At 30.8% G+C, this 7,891-nt stretch overlaps 1 long non-coding RNA gene across 1 annotated transcript; it reads left to right on the plus strand.

The window, feature by feature from the left end:
• The first annotated feature begins 837 nt into the window (after positions 1 to 837).
• On the plus strand, positions 838 to 6,681 carry LOC145691763 (uncharacterized). Its single transcript, XR_014132539.1, has 3 exons — positions 838 to 2,050; positions 2,464 to 2,512; positions 6,373 to 6,681. It is a non-coding gene; the product is annotated as an uncharacterized LOC145691763 (long non-coding RNA).
• The last annotated feature ends 1,210 nt before the right edge of the window (positions 6,682 to 7,891 follow it).

A 7,891-nucleotide genomic window follows, 5' to 3' on the forward strand; every position in this document is an offset into this window, starting at 1 on the left:
ATAAAATTGTTATTATGAATGAATATTAACTCCTACGATTAAAAATGTATATGCAACATGTAATGTCCATGATGTATGATGAAATCATTTCATGATTTGTAAATATTGTGCCGTATGGTTATATCACTTAGGTTAACTTATAACAATCATATCATAACAATCCCCTTATGATAAGTAAAATGTTGGAATGAAGAAAGTGAGAGGAAAACTCATGAGCAAGGTGTTTGCTCACTACAAATTTACTTGATTGGAAATCGAACCAAGATATCTCAAGCAGTGGAGATATGGATTGTAGCAGCAATACACTAAATATTTAGAAAATGTTTAAATAATTTGTGTGACCTAGGATTTCCCAGCTAACAGAGAACAAGACTTTTTACTGTGGTACTAGCCCTTAGAAAGTGAGAGGAATCTTTACTTAGATATTATTGATTGACACTTGTTTATGTTGAGTTTAGTAAAATGGTTTTGACGAGGAAATAAACCAAGAACCTCATTTACTAGAGACTTCTTTACCACTGAGACTATATGAATTTATTAAATTTATTGTCAGAGAATTATTCTGTTAGACTAATTTATATGAATCCATTTTTGTCGTAATATTTCCTTTATGAAAAAATAGCGGAATGAGGAAGTGGGAGGAAACGGGGAACTTTAAGAAGACTTATGAACTTGATGCTGAATAAATCAATTTATAGAATATACTTTTTGTTATAAGAACACTAAAAATGATATGGACATGCTTGACATGAGAAAATCCAGCAGCAGAGGTAGATGCTCTACCATTGAACTAGTTTGTACCATTATTAATTATATTAATTGGGTTCCGCATGAGCCGATTGATACAGAATTTTTATAACTAGATTTGATTTGTGTTGATTTTTAGATTAGCGTGTTTTTAGCAGTGTGGATATATGAGACATGAACCTACAGTTTTATCGTAGAATTTGAACTATACACCTCCACCGGGAATTGAACCCGGTTTTTATGCCAAAGGCTTCCGTCAGGAATTGAGTTACGTTATTTTGATTTAGATTAGTGTATCTTTTAGCAGTGCGGCTATATGAGACGTGAATTTACAGTTTTATCGTGGAATCCGAGCCTAACACACCAAAGGCACCTGTTGGGAATTGTGTTGAGTTGCGTTGATTTTAGATTAGTGTATCTTTTAGGAGCACAGCTATATGAGACGTGGACTTTTGCAATTAACGTAGAATCCGAACTATATACCTCAGCCGGAAATTGAGTTATTTTAATTTTAGATTAGTATGTATTTTAGGAGCACAGCTATATGAGACGTGAACCTACGTGGAATCCGAGCCGCATGACCTTTTCCTGGGAATTGAACCCGGTTTCCTACGCCAAAGGCTCTCGCCGGGAATTAAATTGGAAACGTTACATACACTATTGAAAATGAACTTAGGACCACATGTATTAAAGGCAAGCATGATGTAAGGAAAAATAAGTGTTGAATGCATGGACATGTATGTCATGTGTATAGTAAATGCAATACAATGTTTGTTATGAAATTGATTAAAAATACATACTTGGTGAGGTTCTTAGAACATAATTAATTGTCATACTTTAATGAACTTTAGTTACACATATACTAATTATATAATGAGAGAAAAAATACTCACAGAATCTATAAAATCCGGTGGGAGACTATTGGACGTCTTATTGCAGTTTGAAGGACAGGATTTCTTACCCTCGGAGTAAGAGGGAAGGTAGAATTGCTTCTTTTTTCTTTTTCTTTTTTAAATGTTTGTATCCATTCCGTTATTGCTATGAGGGGTTATCGTCCATATAGAATTCCAGAGAGAGAGAGAGAGAGAGAAAAAAAAAGTGGTTTACAATCTTTTTAGAGGAACCTTTTTTTATTATTGTTGTATGGAATTGTGAAAATTGGCGTGGGTTTCTTCTGATCAATATAAAAACTGAATTTTGAAGATTTTTGTCATTTTAAGTTAGTTGGATAGAGTGTGACGCTGTTCTTCTTTCAACATTGTTTTTCATCGGCGCTACTTCATCTGTTCTTATATTTGAAAAGGTAAGTGGACTTCTGTCTTCTTAAATATATTCAGATAAAAATTCATTTTCATTAATTGATTACAAGATATGAAACATTTTTAATATTATTATTATTGGAAAATTTATCTTAGAGTAATTCTTGTTGATTGTATGAATTCATTTGGAAATCATTATCTTCTTTTTGTTTCATATTACATTTATTTTATCAAATACATGCAAGCTAACTTATAGTATCCTGAAAACATGGCATTTTGAGAAAGAATTGGATTTTGTTCTTAATTTCTTAGACTTAGCTCATTGGAATGAAAAATTTCTTCATTTTCGGAAAGGATTAATTTTATAATAAATACTCATTTGATTTTTTCTTTCTTAGCACTGATTATTTTTGTAATAGAAACAATTTAAATATATTCATTTTTTTTTTCTTTTTAGATTATACCACTTCCAGGAGTTTGAACCACGCTTCAGAAAGAATTACCAGGTAAGAAAATAATATATTTTTTATTATTATTATATAATATGTAATGTTGAAGACATACGACTATTTATTTTTTCATGGAAGACCACAGAATGAAATCATTTATTAGTTGGTTATTAACCGTGTCTAGAATACATATTGCTTTTAAAGTTTAATTGAAAACAAACATTTGTCGTTATCATAGGTATTTTGCCTTTTATTGATAGGGGACAGCTGAGAAGCTTCTATGCTCCACCGCTAACCTTTTTTGTCTTTGCGTGCGATCTTTTAGTTTTAATATTAACCCTTTCCCTCTTTTTTTCCGGTTATTATACCCTCTAGGACATCACTTATGATAGATTCTTTTCTTAGGCAATGTCACAACCAATTTCTCTTCCTAATAATGTCTAAAAATGTTCTTTTCTCACCCAACACTTCTAACATCCTGTTATTTCTTTTTCTGCTTTACCCAACTATTTCTTACCATTTTTCTCCATATCTACATTTTGAAGGCTTCCAGTTGATTTTTCCCCACTTAGGAAAGCGTAACAAGCATGAGGAAAACGTAAATTACAAACAGTAGACACCAAATCCATGTTTTTATAGCTATGAAATGAAATCAGTGCCGAGCTTTTACGTATTAGTTGAATTCATATTTTATATTTGGACTGATCGGAAGACAAATGGTGTATTATTAAACCATGTTTTATATACGAACACATTTATAAAAATTATTGAGTTATCGAATTAATAGCCTTTTCACAACTAGACTATATGAGACGGGGACCTCAAGTGAAATATATCTTTTTCTCGTGAACCAAGTTAGGATTTTTGTTAACGATAAGTATAATAACTAAGTACGATTTTTGTGCAATAACTAGGCTATATGAGACGGGTCCTAGTGATTATCATTGAATCTGAACTACATGGTTTTGCCGAGAATTGAACACCGCTCTTTCTCGGCAAAGGGGTGCCCGATAACTAAGAAGTTACAAGTAAATTTTATGAAATTTTATGGAATGTTTTACAGAAGATTAAGATCGAGTTTCAGTTATTGGTCGGAATTACATCTATTTATTTTGATACGTCTGTACAATATTTTCCTTCAGTGATCGTACTATTTGTGGAAAGATACAAAGTGATATTTGTTTGTGTGTATGATGGACCAAGATTCGAGCATTTATTTGTTCTGAATGAAAGAAATCTTTATATTATTTTGTGAAAATGGTAGATGTTAGATACTGTATGTGATTACTAGGTTGTTTGAACAAAATATATCATAATATTTAGTGAATTTATCAGAAAGAGTAATGAATTATTCATGGTAGATTAATCGATTTTTCTTTTTTATATTTGGTCTTCCTGTTGGTGTTTTTTCCATATATTGACAGAATAATTTAATTAGATTGTTGAATAGAGTTGAACAGTATTCACCAGTTATGGTATATACTGATGATGTAAATTTAATAGGGATGATAGGAGAACATTAGAAATAAATGCAGAGATCTTATGAAATGCTTGCAGGGACATGGCTTTAGAAATAAATGCAGAGAAAAGTAAATACACGAAAGTGCGTTGGGACCGTAATACTGCATTTTATGGATGCATTAAAATATTAAATAATACTTTTGATAAAGTGGATAGTTTCAAATATTTAAGATAAGTATTAACAGAGAAAAAATCATATTCACGGAGAAATTAAATGTCGACTAAAACCAGGGAATTCGTGCATTATTCGGTTCAAAATCTCTTGTTGTCGCAAATTCTGTTGAAGCTTAAAATATATAAAACGTTAATCATGCTTGTTGTTCTGTATGGTTGCAAAACATGATCGCTTACTCTGAGGAAAGAACATAGACTAAAAGTATTTGAGAACAAGATCCTGAGACGAATATTCGGACCCAAGAGGAAGGGGAATGGTGGAAACTTCATAACGTAATTTATTAGATTCTTTATTAAACATGATTAGGGTCGTTAAGTCTAGGAGGGCGTATGTTATGTAATATAATCGTAATAAAAGAGGAAAACGGTCATCAGGAAGACCTAGGCGCAAATGGGAGGATGGATCTCGCAGAGATAGGCATACAAAGTAGAAACTGGATGCAATTATCTAAAGATAAAAGTCAATGGAGAGTTTTTGTGAACGTGGCCTCCGGGTTCCATAGGCCATAGAGTTAGTTAGTTAGTTAGTTACTTGAATAAATCGATACTTATTAATGATAATAAGAAAACTTTTAAGAATATTATTTCACACTTTTTTCTAAAATAGAACTGATTGCTAAACAGATTTGGATTGCTTGTTGTTTTATAATATGATATCGTATTCTTAATTTGATTGACTGATTTACATAATTTTCATAAGTAATTATTTCCCAAACATTTTAGTAATGTTATTGGAAAAATGAAATCTATAGTTTCGCACAATTATATTAGATTAAATTATAATGAAAGTAGAAAGCGTTTTCCACGAGAAAATGTAGAAACATGATGTTTGCGGAAGATCTAAACTGAAAACATAAATCAAGTAATCCTTGTATCAGAAACGAAGGCTTTACCATTGATTTTTTTTCGCGTCATCCTTATTCATATTATTATTCTTATTGAATTAGGAATATAGTTTGAAATATAAACAGTGGTTAAATCACTCTACAGAAGACAAGATTTCCCGAACTTTTTATCATCTAAGATTATGTTATACCGTTACGTCTCATGACATGTACACAATTCAATGAAAGGGTATCTTGACATATGTTGCCTTGCATTGCCTTTCGATTAAATGATTTAACAGTATATATCGTAGAAAAGTGTATATATCATTACATGTGGGTATAGAAAAGAATTTTGAAATTAAAATATAGAGTTGGACATCTAAACTTATTGTGCCCCTTGAGGGATGACATCTCTCGGAGAGAGAATAATCCGTGAAAGAAAATGTTTGTTTAATCCCTACATGTTAGGCAACCCAATATGTTTTACTGTACTGTTGTATAATCCCTACATGTTAGGCAACCCAATATGATTCACTGTAGTGTTGTATAATCCCTACATGTTAGGCAACCCAATATGATTCACTGTACTGTTGGGTTATCTAATCTGAACGATAACTGAGTTTTACGTCTGCTGGTTATACCGCTACGCTAAAGGAAACTGTAATTTGTTGAACCATCACTTTACAAAAAGAAATCACTTAAAAGTATATAGAACCCCAACAAAAGCTAGGCACACGGTGTTTGTCCACCACAATTTATAAAAATAAATCCAAACTTAATGTTTGTTATAAAAATGCTGAAATAATTCGCAGACGCTAAGATTAAACCGGGACCACAAGCACCAAAGGTGAACGCTGTACCAATGAATCACCAAGAACCCCAAAAAATCATTTGAATTCACTAAATTTTAGTTATTATTCTAAGCTAGGATAAAACACTTGAAAATAACCTGTGGAATAAGGAAGAATTGTGCTTGTTTTTCATAACGAAATAATTTGATTGTACTGTCCAACTGACTTGATTATTTTCTTAAGGAATAAATATATGTAAATTAACGCATATTTTATTTCAAAGACCAATAAGAATGATACTTGAGATAATTAAGGCAACGGTCCGTACGATACCTTCATATTACAAGACCAATATATGAAATTAAACTTACATAGACTTTTAATTTGTAGAACTGAAGTTTAGTTTTGAAATTTTTGTTGATTTAAAAGATCAAAAATTAATAGTATTAGAGCTAGGGTATTGCTAAAAAATGTTGAGTTCTGATTTTTAGAGGATATAAATTTACCTCTTTTGTGATAAATGATTAGCCATAAGGATACTTAAGTTAAAATAAGTAGATTTGTAATTTCAATTACTGATAATTTTGTTTCTGTTATTTTGCAGGATGGCAGAGGGTAGAGACATTCCACTTGTGGACCTAACAACAGAGAAAGAGGATGGAAATACTTACAAAGAAAATAATTTGGAAGAGAACAAGAACTCGCAGAAGCAAATCAATTATGTCAAACTAACCAAAAGTGATACGCAAGAACTTTTCCGTATTTTTTCTAAATACGTAAATAAAGAAAATAATACCATTCAATATGGTGCTGTTCTTAAATTTATAGCATTAGAACGACGGATGCGAAAATTATAAAAAACTGTACACAATGAAACAAAAGAAAGAAAAAGAAAGAAATCATCATATTGTAAATAGTAGAAAATAAAGTGATATCTAATTTAAATCTAATTATATTAAAATTTGATGGTTTTATTTCAAGAAAATGAGAATCGTTCTTTTCCCATTTTAATATGTGTGAGTTATTTTAAAATATTGTTTTCAGAAAAAAAGACTTTTTGAGACATGAACCTGCAACTTATTATCTGATTTCAATCAGCTCAATTTGAATTGTTTTTTTATTTTTTTAAATTTCAATCCTATTTGAGACATGGATTTACAGAATAAGATGATATCCGAACCACATAAACAAGTTGAACTCAAAATTATCTTTGTCAAATGTGGATATGAAGAAGATCTATTATTATTATTATTATTATTATTATTATTATTATTATTATTATTATTATTATTATTATTATTATTATTATTATATTTAACAGTTATGATCTTTAGGCTAAACTAGACTATTGATTAAGGAAAGTGAATGACAGAAAAACTAACTTTGTGCTCTTTTGGCAGAAATCGAACCCAGAACCACGTGTACCAAAGGCACATACACTAGTTACTTGGCCAATTATTATTATTATTATTATTATTATTATTATTATTATTATTATTATTATTATTATATTGATTTGTAACCGTATGAGACTTGTACGGTTATTGAAGGTGCCTAGAAATTTAATGGAAGAACAAATCCTGAAATTGGTGGTAAGTAAATTAACTGAAAAATATTCTTTGTTTACATTTGCTAACATGGAAAGATTCAGAAACGTTTCCCCATTCATAATTTTAAGGTGAAGATCACTTCACACACTCATAATCACTTGAGAAAACAAGTTTTAGTTGAATACGGTAACCTCTCGTTTCCTCCTCTACCTTCACCGCCCCTTGAGCGGAGTTTTACTGTTTGGCTATTTTTCTAAGAAAAGAGGGTCTGGTTTTGGGAGGTGGGATTCTTTCGAAGAAAGCGAAAGTGGTGGGAATAGCCTTTTAAGTATAAAATACTAGTAGGAAGGAAGGAAGGAATTCTGAATGTCTATAAGATTTGAAGGTTATCTTTTGCTATGAATTGTCTGCGCTTTCCAATGTATTTTTGTTCTTATAATATCATAGCAGAAAAGTCTAACAGGGTCTTTCAGATTTATGTTGCTAATAGAAATGAAGAATAAAAATATTTAGTTGAACTTGAAATATACAAATCACACGGTGTCCTGTAAGACTTAACCCAATATTAAAAAT

This window comes from Thermobia domestica, chromosome 8 (genome assembly GCF_964235325.1).
Source record: "Thermobia domestica chromosome 8, izTheDome1.hap1.1, whole genome shotgun sequence".
In the NCBI taxonomy this organism is placed as follows: Eukaryota; Metazoa; Arthropoda; class Insecta; order Zygentoma; family Lepismatidae; genus Thermobia; species Thermobia domestica.